General features: G+C 43.0%; 1 protein-coding gene across 2 annotated transcripts in view; it reads right to left on the bottom strand.

Moving 5' to 3' along the window:
• rpp25b (ribonuclease P and MRP subunit p25, b) overlaps nt 1-12,442 on the bottom strand; it is a 35,611-nt gene extending 23,169 nt beyond the window's left edge. For both annotated transcript variants that reach the window (XM_048169448.1, XM_048169449.1), the window contains exon 1: nt 12,302-12,442. The gene's annotated coding sequence lies outside the window, so the exon portion shown is untranslated. The remainder of the gene's footprint in view (nt 1-12,301) is intronic.
• Nucleotides 12,443-15,496: the final 3,054 nt, after the last annotated feature.

The raw sequence follows: 15,496 nt of genomic DNA, 5'->3' as shown, positions 1-15,496 counted from the left end.
AAAGTTAAATCATGCTAGCAAAGAGCTAGCAATGTGGTAAATCATGTTAACAATGTGCTAAATCATGTTAGCAATGTGCTAAATCATGCTAGCAATGTGCTAGCAATGTTAAATCATGCTAGCAATGTGCTAGCAATGTTAAATCATGCTACCAAAGACTTAGCAATGTGGTAAATCTTGTTACCAATGTGCTAAATCATGCTAGCAATGAGCTAGCAATGTGGAGAATATTATGTTAACAATGTGTTAAATCATGCTAGCAATGTGTTAAATAATGCTAGCAATGACCTAGCAAATTCATTCAACAATGTGCTAAATTGCTAGCAACGTTAAATAACGTTAGCAATGAGTTAACAATGTGGTAAATCATGTTAACAATGTGCAAACTAATGCTAACAACCGTGCTAAATCATGGTAGCAACGTGTGCTGAATCACGGTAGCAAAATGCTAGCAATATGTTAAATAATGCTAACAATGTGCTAACTAATGCTAACAATGTGTTAACTCATGCTAAATCATGCTAGCAACATGCTAAATCATAATAGCAACGTGTTAAATCATGCTAACATGCTAAGTCATGTTCGAAAATGCTAAATCATATTAGCAATGTGTTAAATCATGCTAACAATGTGCTTAATCATGCTAGCAATGTATTTAATCATGTTAGCAACATGCTAGCAATGTGTTAAATAATGCTAACAATGTGTTAAATCATGATAGCAAACATGCAAAATAATGCTAGCAAAGTGCTAATTCATGCTAGCAAAATGCTAAATCATGCTAGAAATGTGCTAGTTCATAGTAACAATGTGTTAATCAAGCTAGCAATGTGCTAAATCATGTTAGCCATTTATTAATCATGTCAACCATAAGCCATCATGTTAGCCATCTATCAGGCTTTTAAAACTACTAAACTAAAACAAACTATTTTAAACTGAAAACCTTCAAACCTTCAAGCTTATCAAGCTTTTTGTAATCCAGCTTTCTCAAGCCAACGTAAAGTTTGTCTTGACATATTTTTTTTAATCTAGTTCATAGTTTTGCAATGTTAAACATTTACAGTTTTTTACCATAAGGTAAAGGTAAGGTAAGGTAACTTACAGTTTTACACACACACACAAACACACACACACATATACATATACATACACATACATATATATATATATATATATTGCACCATTACTTCAAAGATGCTGTTTTCATCAGAACTTTCTTTGCCAGTCTAAGCGGCAGAAATTTAAATCAATGACTTCACTGAACTGTGCATGAGGCCAGAAATCAGAGGAAAATGCTTTTCATGCATTCTTCTAGGCCAGAGGGTTTAAAAGTTATTTGCAGAAGAAAAAGTGGCACAACTTCTTACCATATGGTTTTACAGGCAGAGGAACAAGAAACAGAAACAGGTCCAAGTGTCTCGTGTTCATATATTGTACTCTGTATCTGACATACCATAACCCCAGTTTAAAAGCATCTCATTCTCAGGCTGGAGAAACACTGACTCAGTCTCTCTGACCTGTAAAGCATCTCATTCTTCAGGCCTTTTGTTCTGTCTGTCTGTCATGGATGACTGGCTCTGCATCCCTCTCTCTCTCTCTCTCCCTCTCTCTTGTTCTCCACTTTAATTACTCTGTATTCAGTCGCTCTAATAGAAACCATGATGAAAGTGATTAGACCCTGGACAGGCCTGAATAGAACCGCAAATGGACCAAGGGATGGAAAGATAAGTAGATGAAAGGAAGGACAGAGAAGAGAAAGAGGGGAAACAAGACAGTGGAGGTGAATATCCGTTGAGCGCAGATGATTTGCAATAACGTACCGTACAATAGATCCACATGACAAAGAACGAGAACTATTGAATGGGCTCTGCAAACAGCTCTTAATGCAAATTAAAGTGAATCATTCAATGTGAACAGTGACTAATATTTTTAGGCTCTTAAAGAGTGCATGAACTGATAAAATGTGAATGAAAGGTACTTCAATGTCCAAAAACCAAGAAATTGCCATGGTGCATTTCTAAAAAACACAACATCATGATTCCATGTCCTAAAAATCATAGAGATACTAGAGTGGTAATTTTATGTTACTACAGTATATCTCAGTTAAGTGGAGTTAAAAGGAAATCAAATCATTAAAAGCAAAACTATCAGCAGAAATATAAGCATCAAACATCTCATATTTGTGGCCCGTCGACATCATTTACTGTTCTGTGAGAAAACCTTTAAAATCGATCATGACAGAGATGAAGTGACGGAGCTTCGGGAAACATGAACGGATGAGGGTTTAACGTCCTAATGACGGTCATAAATAACGGTTAACAGACACGCCGGCTAATGCACACACACACCCACTGTTGCGTCTGACATCTCAATTAGAAGTGCAATCAAATAAAATCCATCAGAGCAGGACAGAGAGCGTGAACACGAGCGCAGATGTAATGGATGACACAGTGACAGCAGAGGCTGCTTCTGCTCCAGATGGTGGAGATCCGTTTCTGCTTTTACACTGGAGTCCAGAGGCAGCAGAGATCACACACACACACACACACACACACACACACACACACACACACACACACACACACTCACTTGCACACTCTCACACTCATACACACTCTCTCTCACACTCATACACACTCTCACTCACACTCATACACACTCTCACTCACACTCATACACACTCTCGCACACACTCATACACACTCTCGCTCACACTCATACACACTCTCGCGCACACTCATACACACTCTCACTCACACTCATACACACTCTCACACACACTCTCACTCACACACACTCTCGCTCACACTCATACACACTCTCACGCACACTCTCGCGCACACTCACGCACACTCACACACTCTCACACACACTCTCACTCACACTCATACACACACTCTCACACACACTCTCACTCACACACACTCTCGCTCACACTCATACACACTCTCACGCACACTCTCGCGCACACTCACGCACACTCACACACTCTCACACACACTCTCACTCACACTCATACACACACTCTCACACACACTCTCACTCACACTCATACACACTCTCACTCATACACATACACACTCTCGCACACACTCTCGCGCACACTCTCGCGCACACTCTCGCGCACACTCACACACACTCACGCACACACTCACGCACACACTCACGCACACACTCACGCACACACTCACGCACACTCTCACACACACTCTCACTGACACTCATACACACACTCTCACACACACTCTCACACACACTCTCACACACACTCATACACACTCTCACTCACACTCATACACACTCTCACTCATACACATTCTCACTCACACTCATACACACTCTCACTCACACTCATACACACTCACGCACACACTCATACACACTCTCACACACACTCTCACACACACTCATACACACACTCTCACACACACTCTCACACACACTCTCACACACTCTCACTCACACTCGCACACACTCACACACACACACTCACACACACTCTCACACACACTCTCACACACACTCTCACACACACTCTCACACACTCACGCACACACTCACGCACACACTCACGCACACACTCACGCACACTCTCACACACACTCTCACTGACACTCATACACACACTCTCACACACACTCTCACACACACTCTCACACACACTCTCACACACTCTCACTCACACTCGCACACACTCACACACACACACTCACACACACTCTCACACACACTCTCACACACACTCTCACACACTCACGCACACACTCACGCACACACTCACGCACACACTCACGCACACACTCACGCACACTCTCACACACACTCTCACTGACACTCATACACACACTCTCACACACACTCTCACACACACTCTCACACACACTCTCACACACACTCTCACACACTCACGCACACACTCACGCACACACTCACGCACACACTCACGCACACTCTCGCACACACTCACGCACACACTCACGCACACACTCACGCACACACTCACGCACACTCTCACACACACTCTCACGCACACTCTCACACACACTCTCACACACACTCATACACACTCTCACTCACACTCATACACACTCTCACTCATACACATTCTCACTCACACTCATACACACTCTCACTCACACTCACACACTCACACACACACTCATACACACTCTCACACACACTCTCACACACACTCTCACACACACTCTCACACACACTCTCACACACACTCTCACACTCTCACTCACACTCGCACACACTCTCACTCACACTCGCACACACTCACACACACACTCTCACACACACTCTCACACACACTCTCACACACACTCATACACACTCATACACACTCTCACTCACACTCATACACACTCTCACTCATACACATTCTCACTCACACTCATACACACTCTCACTCACACTCATACACACTCACGCACACACTCATACACACTCACGCACACACTCACACACACACTCACACACACTCTCACACACACTCTCACACACACTCTCACACACACTCTCACACACACTCTCACACACACTCCCACACACTCTCACACACACTCTCACACACACTCTCGCTCACACTCATACACACTCTCACTCACACTCATACACACTCTCACTCACACTCATACACACTCATACACACTCTCGCTCACACTCATACACACTCACGCACACACTCACGCACACACTTATACACTCTCTCACACACACTCTCACACACACTCTCACACACACTCTCACACACACTCATACACACTCTCACTCACACTCATACACACTCTCACTCACACTCATACACACTCTCACACACACTCACACTCTCTCACACACACTCTCACTCACACTCATACACACTCATACACACTCTCACTCACACTCATACACACTCTCACACACACTCACACTCTCTCACACACACTCTCACACACACTCATACACACTCTCACTCACACTCATACACACTCATACACACTCTCATTCACACTCATACACACTCTCACACACACTCACACACACTCTCACTCACACTCACACACACTCATACACACTCACACACACTCTCACTCACACTCACACACACTCATACACACTCTCACTCACACTCATACACACTCTCACACACACTCACACTCTCTCACACACACTCTCACTCACACTCATACACACTCTCACTCACACTCATACACACTCGCACACACTCACTTGCACACTCACGCACACACTCATACACACTCTCAGACACACACTCTCACACACACTCATACACACTCTCACTCACACTCATACACACTCTCATTCATACACATACACACTCTCACTCATACACATTCTCACTCACACTCATACACACTCTCACTCACACTCACACACTCACACACACACTCATACACACTCTCACACACACTCTCACACACACTCATACACACACTCTCACACACACTCTCACACACACTCTCACACACACTCTCACACTCTCACTCACACTCGCACACACTCTCACTCACACTCGCACACACTCACACACACACTCTCACACACACTCTCACACACACTCTCACACACACTCATACACACTCATACACACTCTCACTCACACTCATACACACTCTCACTCATACACATTCTCACTCACACTCATACACACTCTCACTCACACTCATACACACTCACGCACACACTCATACACACTCACGCACACACTCACACACACACTCACACACACTCTCACACACACTCTCACACACACTCTCACACACACTCTCACACACACTCTCACACACACTCTCACACACACTCCCACACACACTCCCACACACTCTCACACACACTCTCACACACACTCTCGCTCACACTCATACACACTCTCACTCACACTCATACACACTCTCACTCACACTCATACACACTCATACACACTCTCGCTCACACTCATACACACTCACGCACACACTCACGCACACACTTATACACTCTCTCACACACACTCTCACACACACTCTCACACACACTCTCACACACACTCTCACACACACTCATACACACTCTCACTCACACTCATACACACTCTCACTCACACTCATACACACTCTCACACACACTCACACTCTCTCACACACACTCTCACTCACACTCATACACACTCATACACACTCTCACTCACACTCATACACACTCTCACACACACTCACACTCTCTCACACACACTCTCACACACACTCATACACACTCTCACTCACACTCATACACACTCATACACACTCTCATTCACACTCATACACACTCTCACACACACTCACACACACTCTCACTCACACTCACACACACTCATACACACTCATACACACTCTCACACACACTCACACACACTCTCACTCACACTCACACACACTCATACACACTCTCACTCACACTCATACACACTCATACACACTCTCACTCACACTCATACACACTCTCACACACACTCACACTCTCTCACACACACTCTCACTCACACTCATACACACTCTCACTCACACTCATACACACTCGCACACACTCACTTGCACACTCACGCACACACTCATACACACTCTCAGACACACACTCTCACACACACTCATACACACTCTCACTCACACTCATACACACTCTCATTCATACACATACACACTCTCACTCATACACATTCTCACTCACACTCATACACACTCTCACTCACACTCATACACACTCTCACACACACTCTCACTCACACTCACACTCATACACACTCTCGCACACACTCACTTGCACACTCACGCACACACTCATACACACTCTCACACACACTCATACACACTCTCACACTCTCTCACACTTGCTTGCTTGCGGTTGTCCATTGAATCCGATGATGACGTCCACTTCTGTCTTTTAACGGTGAGTTTTCTGATGGCTGAATAATCTGATCCTGGATCCACAGGTTCTCTTGCAAGTGGGGCATATATACATGCTATTGGTGTTACTGGTATTTATGGGTGTGTTTCTCCTGAGCCTTCGTTGTTGTCTCCTAACTATCCTTTCCTCCTCCAGTGCTTGGGTCCCATCTAGACACAGCTGCCGCCAGGTGTTACGGTCAGCAGCCATGTTCTCCAAGTCCCCAGGTTTTATTTTGCACCTCTTAAGCACTGTTTTCATTTGATCTTTAAAGCGTTTCTTCTGGCCTCCAGCAGAGCGCTGGCCTAGTTGTAGCTGGCCATATACCATTGTAGGGCCTGCTAGCCAGCGCAATATGCCCTCACTGCTGCATCTAGGACAGACTGGAGGCCTTGTGGAGAGTGAGATACGAGAGGAGGGTGGTGATGCACTGCTTGGTAGTATTTTTGTGTTGAGATGAAGGTTCTTGTTCTGAAAAACCCGCCGCCGGAGTCTCCCAAAGCATACTGTTTGATTCTGTTCTGGACCTCATTGCTCATTGTTTTCAGTATCCCCCAGGTATTTGAATGAAGGCACTCTGTGCAGTTTGGTGGTTGATTGCAATCTCTTGATATTAAAGAGGTTACCATCCAGCAGTTTGGTGGTTGTTGCTCTCCTGTATTAAAGAGGTTACACTACTGTCACTCCACTGTTGTCTTGAATTTCCTTGTGGAGAAGCTGGGTGACACAAATGAGGAAGATGTTAAAAAGCACTGGTGCCAGTACACATCCCTGCCTTACCCCTGTGCGCACAGGGAAAGGGCTAGACTGTTGCCCTCCTATTGTCACCCTAGCAGTCATTCCATCATGAAACTGACGGAGGATGTTGACAAACTTAGTGGGGCATCCAAACCGGAGGAGGACTTCCCATAAAAGATCTCTCTGCACAGTGTCGAAAGCTTTGGAGAGGTCGACAAAAGCCATAAACAGGTCTTTATGTTGCTCCCTGCACTTTTCCTGAAGTTGCCGGGTTGTAAAGACCATGTCGACTGTGCTCCTGTTCTTTCTAAACCCACACTGTGACTCGGGTAGCATAGACTCTGTGATGTTATTAATCAGTCTTTGTACCATCACCTTGGCCAGGACCTTGCCTGCCACAGCAAGAAGTGATATGCCCCAATGGTTGTCACAAATGGCCCTATCCCCTTTGTTCTTATATATGGTGACAATACTAGCATCTCTCCATTGCTGTGGGATGCTTTCATCAGCCCAGGCCTTGGTGATGAAATGATGTAGTGTTCTTGTGCAGAGATACCCTCCCTGTTTTAGCAGTTCTGCAGGAATATTGTCAGAGCCAGGAGACTTGTTGCACTTCAGGGAGCGGACAGCTGACAGAACCTCCAGGAAGGTTGGAGGTTGGCTAAGGTTGTCAATAGGGGGAAATTCCGGTAATTCATTCAGGATGGTATAGTCTGCATCCAAGTCCTGATTTAGCAAGGTGTTCAAATGTTCAGCCCACCTCTCCAGGATGCTATTCTGGTCCTTCAGCCCATCTGCTGTTTTCAGGGGAGTGATGCGGTGACTTATTGGGCCGTAAATAGATTTGACTGCATTATAAAAGTTGTGCATGTCATTTCTATCAGCGAATGACTGAATTTCATAAGCCTTCTCCATCCACCACTTGTTCTGTAGGGTCCGCAGAGTTCTCTGGACTTCCCAACGAGCTTTTTGCCAATGCTGTTTGACGGTGCTGGATAAGGGTTTTCTTAGGGTTTCCTGATGTGCTTTGTGCATGTTGCTTAGTAAGTTATGGATGGACTCTGAGTTGTTGTCAAAACAGTCTTGATGGTTTTTGCTCTTATAGCCGATTGTTTGGGCTGCTGCTTCATGAAGGGCTGTAGTAATAGAGGTCCACTGCTGTTCTGTGGCATTACCATCCCTCAGGAGGAGTTCTAGCTCCCCTAGTTTCTCAGCCAGGGAGGGACGAAACTCATTCCTTGCAGTGGTACCTTCCAGGCGGACACAGTCTAGTCGCCTCCTACTGGATCCACATTTTCGCATGGGGGGGCGCACTTTTATGAGGACCTTGGTCATGATCATGCGATGATCTGTCCAGCAATCCGCACCTCTCATGGCCCGGGTTATGAGAACGTCTCTGAGGTCACAACGTCTCACGATGACATAATCAATCAGGTGCCAATGTTTGGAACGTGGGTGCATCCATGATGTTTTGTATTTGGTCCTTTGCTGGAAGATGGTGTTGGTTATGGTCAGGTTGTGCTCAGAGCAGAGGGTAAGTAACCTCATGCCATTTGAGTTGGCCTGACCAATCCCATGCCTGCCAAGTACTCCTTTCCATATCCCACTGTTCTGCCCAACACGAGCATTGAAGTCCCCAAGCAGGAGGATCTTGTCATTCTTGGGGATCTGGTGGAGAGCCTCATCCAGTGTTTGGTAGAAAGAGTCTTTAGACTCACTGTCAGATGGTAGAGTTGGAGCATACACACTTAGAAGTGTGGCATAGCGGTTTTTCACCAGTGGGATACGGAGGGTCATCAGTCTTTCACTGATGCCCACAGGAGTTTCAGTGAGTCTTGGCAATAGTGTGGTCTTAATTGCCAGTCCCACACCATGCAGATGTTGTCCACCTGTGGGATAGCCTTTCCAGTAGAAGGTGTAGCCCATACCCTCCTCTGTTAGAGACCCCTCATCAAGGAGCCTGGTTTCACTCAGGGCAGCAATGTCGATATCATAGCGGCGCAGCACGTCTGCCACCAGGGCTGTTCTTCTATGGGGTCTTTCAGACCTACCATAGGAGTCCTGGAGAGTTCTTATGTTCCATGTTGCCAGTTTAAGGTTGTAGGATTTATTTCTTCTGTTTCGACCGCAGAAGTGGAATGACCCGACAGGTGCGGTATCCTGTCCAGGTATGAGTTGAGTGGGCATTTTTTAGGCCACCTTTTCTAGACCCTTCCTCAACTTGAGGTGAGCAGTGCGGTCCCTAAATAGGGCTGCTCAGTCGCATAGGGGTCTGCCGAGAACAGCTGCCACTCAACCCCAGCTGTTAGCGACCAATACCCTGTGCCGCTGACGTGCAGGGCCCTGACTAAGAGCTCCCAGCCTATTCAAACCTGCCCCCGTCATCAGACACCCCATCGCCGCCAGACTTCAACCAGATGTAGATCCAGGTAATATTCACCATGGTCAGAGGTGGAAACCTGCACTTGTAATTTTAAAGTGCTTTAGGGGGTGCGCTCACTCCAGTAGCACTATCTTCACCATGATGAGGTAGGTCTGGTGGCGTGGGTAAGCCCAGGACGACCAGCTCCCCATCCTGGCTGCAGGAGGCTGCCGGGACCTAGCTCTGCTTAGGCCCGCCTGTTGCGCACTGCCAACGCATTGCTTTTCTGTTGGGGTGTGCTCCCTTAGCCTTGCCTGGAGAGGCTAACCCACAAGGCAGTGGAGCTATTTACCCATAGCTGGGGCAGTGGTTGACGGGCATCAGGGCATGTCCACCATATGGTGGGCCTGCATACCACATCTCTGGGGCCCACTGCTGCTCCGAGATCCCCTGCAGTTCAGCCTGGGACTACGAGGTACCCAGTTACCATGTGTAGCCACGAAGAGGCACAGAAGTCTTGGTGGTGGAGAGGCTGTGTACTGGCGGAGGAGACTTACGCACTCGGCTCCTCTTTTCACCCCTATTAGGGGGCTAGCCAGCGGCAGTAGCTAAAAAGCAGAAAGTTGCAAGCAGCGTACAGCATACTAACTACAAACAACTCCATACTCCACACTACTGCACTAGACGCTTCACACACACCCTGTGCACACACACACACACACACACAATGCACGCTCTCACACACACTCTCACTCACACTCATACACACTCTCACACACACTCTCACACACACTCTCACACACACTCTCACACACTCTCACACACTCTCACACACACTCTCACACACACTCTCTCACTCACACTCATACACACTCTTACACACACTCTCACTCACACTCATACACACTCTCACTCACACTCATACACACTCTCACACACACTCTCACTCACACTCATACACACTCTCACACTCACTCATACATACTCTCATACACACTCTCACACACACTCTCACACTCTCATACACACTCTCATACACACTCTCACACTCTCATACACACTCATACACACTCTCATACACACACTCACACTCACACCTATGCACGCTCGCACTCACACACACACTTACACTTACACTCACACACATACACACTCGCTCACACACATTCGCACTCACACACATACACACACTCACACACACACTTGATATTCACTCAAATCCTGGACTGATCCTGCAGCAGCAGTTGGCAGGCGCACATTAAAGCTCACAGAGTTTAATGCCAGTGTCTCTCCCAACATTTCACCCTGCAAACACATTTGATGTCAGCGCGCCGCAGGCCTCTCGTGTGTGAATAGACACTTGAGCGCTGAGATGTTTAGTGAGTTAATGGCACCAGAGACGTGTAGTTCATCAGCGGTCTGAGGGCTGCCAGATCCTCTCCACATAAGTGAGCAATTAGCACAAATTATTCAAATGAGGGTTCAGATGAGGGGCGGGGTCTGGACTCGTCTGAACTCCGGTAAGATCTGTTCATCTGAATAATAAACACTCATATCTTAATAAATAAACACTCATTTGCATGCATACAGGATGATGTTTGTGTTAAACTTGTTATTAACTGTGGAGTGTTTCATTTCAAACTCCCTGAGATACTGCAGCATTAGTCACACTCCAAGTGTGTGCTTAGAAACTGCATTTTAATAAATCAATTATTTTAAATGCCTCCAGAATATACATTTATAGAGAGTGGATGTGCTTGAGCTGCTATTTTTTATTACATACTGCATTTTTATTTCATGGTTTAACACATCTAGCCTACTAGTAAAAGTATGGAAGCTTGTTTCTGACACGGAATAAAAAAGATAATTGTGACTTTTTATCAAACAATTCCGACCTTTTTCAAGTTTTTTTCTCGAAATTCTGAGAAGAAAAGTCCGAATTGTGAGATACAAATTCTCAATTGCAAGAAAAACTAAAACTATGAAATAAAAAGTTGCATTTTCCATATACAGCATCACTTGAACATTTTGTGCATGTAAACAAATGATTTTAGGAACAATAAAAGAAATTATTTTATGCATTTCTACATGGAGTCTTTGATCATTTTATTTGACTGAATAATAAATAGTGTCTATCATGCAGAAACTCGAGGCATTTCGTTTGTTTGGTGGATTCTGCTGTCATCACGTGGTCACAAAACTGAACAACATGCATGCAACCTAAAACACTCAAACTTTGTCTTTCACAACACAGAAACTGCTCTAAAAGCACAGGGATTGAGAAAGACTCACAGAGGTTGAACTCAGTAGATCCGTTTTTCGCTCTCATTTGATTTTTATGAAGAAATGAAGCTCATCTGATCGAGCACAGACGCAACTGCAGCCCGGCGCTGTGTTTCCATTCATGTCCAGACGGTGGCGCTGCTGCATCACAGTTAAAAGGGCGGAAGTCTGATCACACGTGAACTACAGAACAAAGGAAGCACTTATTTCACAACCAGAATTATTTAATAATTATATATGACATCCCACAATTTTGCTTTTAATTCAGTGTGTTCCTCTGGAATTATATTTGTGAAATTTACTAGCAATTTCAGAGTGAAAATTGTTTCCAAGTTTTTTTTTCAGTGCATTATATGGTCGATTCATAATGATATTTTTGATTAGTGATGACATTTAGGGCCTCTTAAGTTTAGCAAAACAAGTGCACACACACACACACACACACACACACACACACATACATCCCATTTCACAAACTTGTGCACGACTGTAAGCAGTTTTGTAGTATAGTGTGATTAGATATAAATTAATGTTCACACTGAACTGATCAGAATGACAAAAAGGAAAAGGTGCTCTTCAAATACCCGGATAAAACACTTAATTAACTAAAAGAAACCAAGTGTGTAATGTTGCACATGTCATGCACTGAACTGTAGCAGTTTTAACCCTTACAGGGTCTGGTGTAAACGATGTTTACTAAAATATATATATATATATATATATATATATATATATATATATATAAATGTTCTCTTTGTCCAAATGACATGAAACTTTGTACAGTGGTCAACACTTTCTAGATCTACAAATAATAATGAATAAAAAAATGGAGTAATATCTTGTTTTTATGTTAGTGTAGAAAAATTCACACTCTTTGGGGTCTCCAGGCAACGAAATATAAAAAACAAATGTAATTTTTAATATTTTGTTGAATAGGTTTTTATGCAAAAACAGCTTTTAATGTAAAATTCAATTTATAAAAGACCCACATTTCCAACTTTCATTCATGGGGATAACATGGATAATTTGTGAGATTTTTGTCCATCTTTTGGAAAATGCAGTTTTAAAAGTAAAAAATCATCACTTGTTCCAGAGCTCCACTATTTGCTGTTTGACTGACTAAAAGACTCTTTTCACAAGTATTTTTCAGTTGGATTTATATATAAATATTATGAAATCACAATTATGACAATAAAAGCTACTTTTTGTCAAAGTTTAGCATTTTTTTGTACTGAAAAAAAAAAAAAGTTTTCAATCATGTTGATTTTGAGGATGAATTTTGTCCATTTTCTAAGTGGGGTCTCATCATAATGCAACAATATTGAAAAACTGATTTTTTTTCAATACAAAAAAATGCTAAACTTTGACAAAAAGTAGCTTTTATTGTCATAATTGTGATTTCATAATATGTATATATAAATCCAACTGAACAATACTTGTGAAAAGATGTCTTTCAGTCAGTCAAATAACACAAATAGTGGAGCTCTGGCGCCATCTACTGGATAAAGTGATCATTTTTTACTTTTATAACTGCATTTTCCAAAAGATGCACAAAAATCTTACACTAAACCATGTCAAATTATCCATGTTATCCCCATGAATGAAAGTTAGAAATGTGGGTCTTTTATAAAGTGAATTTTACATAAAAAGCTGCTTTTGCATTATTTATATAAATTTAAAAAATATGACACATTCTCCAAAAACTGCACAAATGTGGAGTAAAAACATTAATAAACAGAGTAAAATTACATTTGTTTTTATATGTATATATATATATATATATATATTGTTACAAAATTACATTTTGTTGCCTGGGGTCTCTGGAGAGTGTAGCCCCCAAAACGAAGGCCGCATAAGGATTAATTACATACTGGAAGGGGAGGAGCTTCAGACTGATGCTGGATGACCAAAAACAGCCTTATAAACACATACTGCTTAGTACAAGTGCAAAGTGTATAGTAGGCTACATCATTTGGGACACACCTACAGTCTCCTGATCCTCGTCTAATGAAGGCCTTTCATACAGACTGCTCAAAGCGTTCTTTTCCCATCATCCCCTGCTGAATCAGGCATGTGACCTGCAGGGCAGCGCTGGATATGAAGTGTCGGTGTCGCTCCCCCAGTGTCACCTGTGTGTGTGTGTGTGTGTGTGTGTGTGTTCACTCTCAGTAAGATGAGCACATGATCACAGTCATTTTCTGCATTATTTCAGCTCTTCATGACCTGTGGATTGTTTCTCACACAAGGACGTTTAACAGGTCACATCTTTAAAATATCTGCCAGCATTATTACTCCTCTCTTCCCTACAAGAACAATTTGACCATTTCTAATTGTCCTCCTCAATGTCTATGGTGGTTACAGCCCTGGGTAGGGGGCGCTATTACGCATCTTCTGAAAGAGTCCAGAATCTCCTGATCAAAACACAGACGAAGAAGAAGCAGAAAGGATAAAAGCATTGCTTACGCACATTGTAGTCTTTGATTTTCTCAGCTTTTTGTTCAAAATGTTGCTTTTTTAATGAAACTGACCATCATTCAAGTGTTAAAAAAAAGAATGCATGAACAAAATATCTTTCTTTTGACATATTGCATGTTCAGATATTCATACAACAAAATATACTGAGGGTCACGAAATGTTTTTAAAAACTGGCGACTTAAAAACTGCTGCAGGGAAAGAGTTAATTCATTTTAATTTTAGGAGACACACATGTTGGTGTATCTGAATCCTTTTAGATTTTTATGATCTTGATACTGAAACGTTTCATACAGAAAGACTGTAAAACACTAAAAATTGTTCTTTTATTTGCAACTTTGAGAATATATATTTTTATTGTTTTGCTTTTGAAATCAATGCATCTAATTTCATCTATTAATTTACACTTTTTTGTTGTTATTTTGATGACTTTTAGATATGAACATCAAACAATTTTACATTCACACTGTAAAATTGTAGTTTTTTCCAAAGTTGTAAACAAAGCAAAGATTATTGTACGTTTTACAAGAAAATATTTCAGTTTTTCTACTCAAAATTTTCATGTTTAATTCAGAGTGTTAGTTGCCATTTTTTATTAAATTTACCAGCAATTTCTAAAAGAAAATTATTAAATCCTACACCATTTTTTTTCAGCTACACATATTTAGCAAAATTCTTCTCTTCTCTTCTCTTCTCTTCTCTTCTCTTCTCTTCTCTTCTCTTCTCTTCTCT

Source organism: Megalobrama amblycephala, linkage group LG19, assembly GCF_018812025.1.
Source record: "Megalobrama amblycephala isolate DHTTF-2021 linkage group LG19, ASM1881202v1, whole genome shotgun sequence".
In the NCBI taxonomy this organism is placed as follows: Eukaryota; Metazoa; Chordata; class Actinopteri; order Cypriniformes; family Xenocyprididae; genus Megalobrama; species Megalobrama amblycephala.
This window is presented reverse-complemented; position numbering and strand designations above follow the sequence as displayed.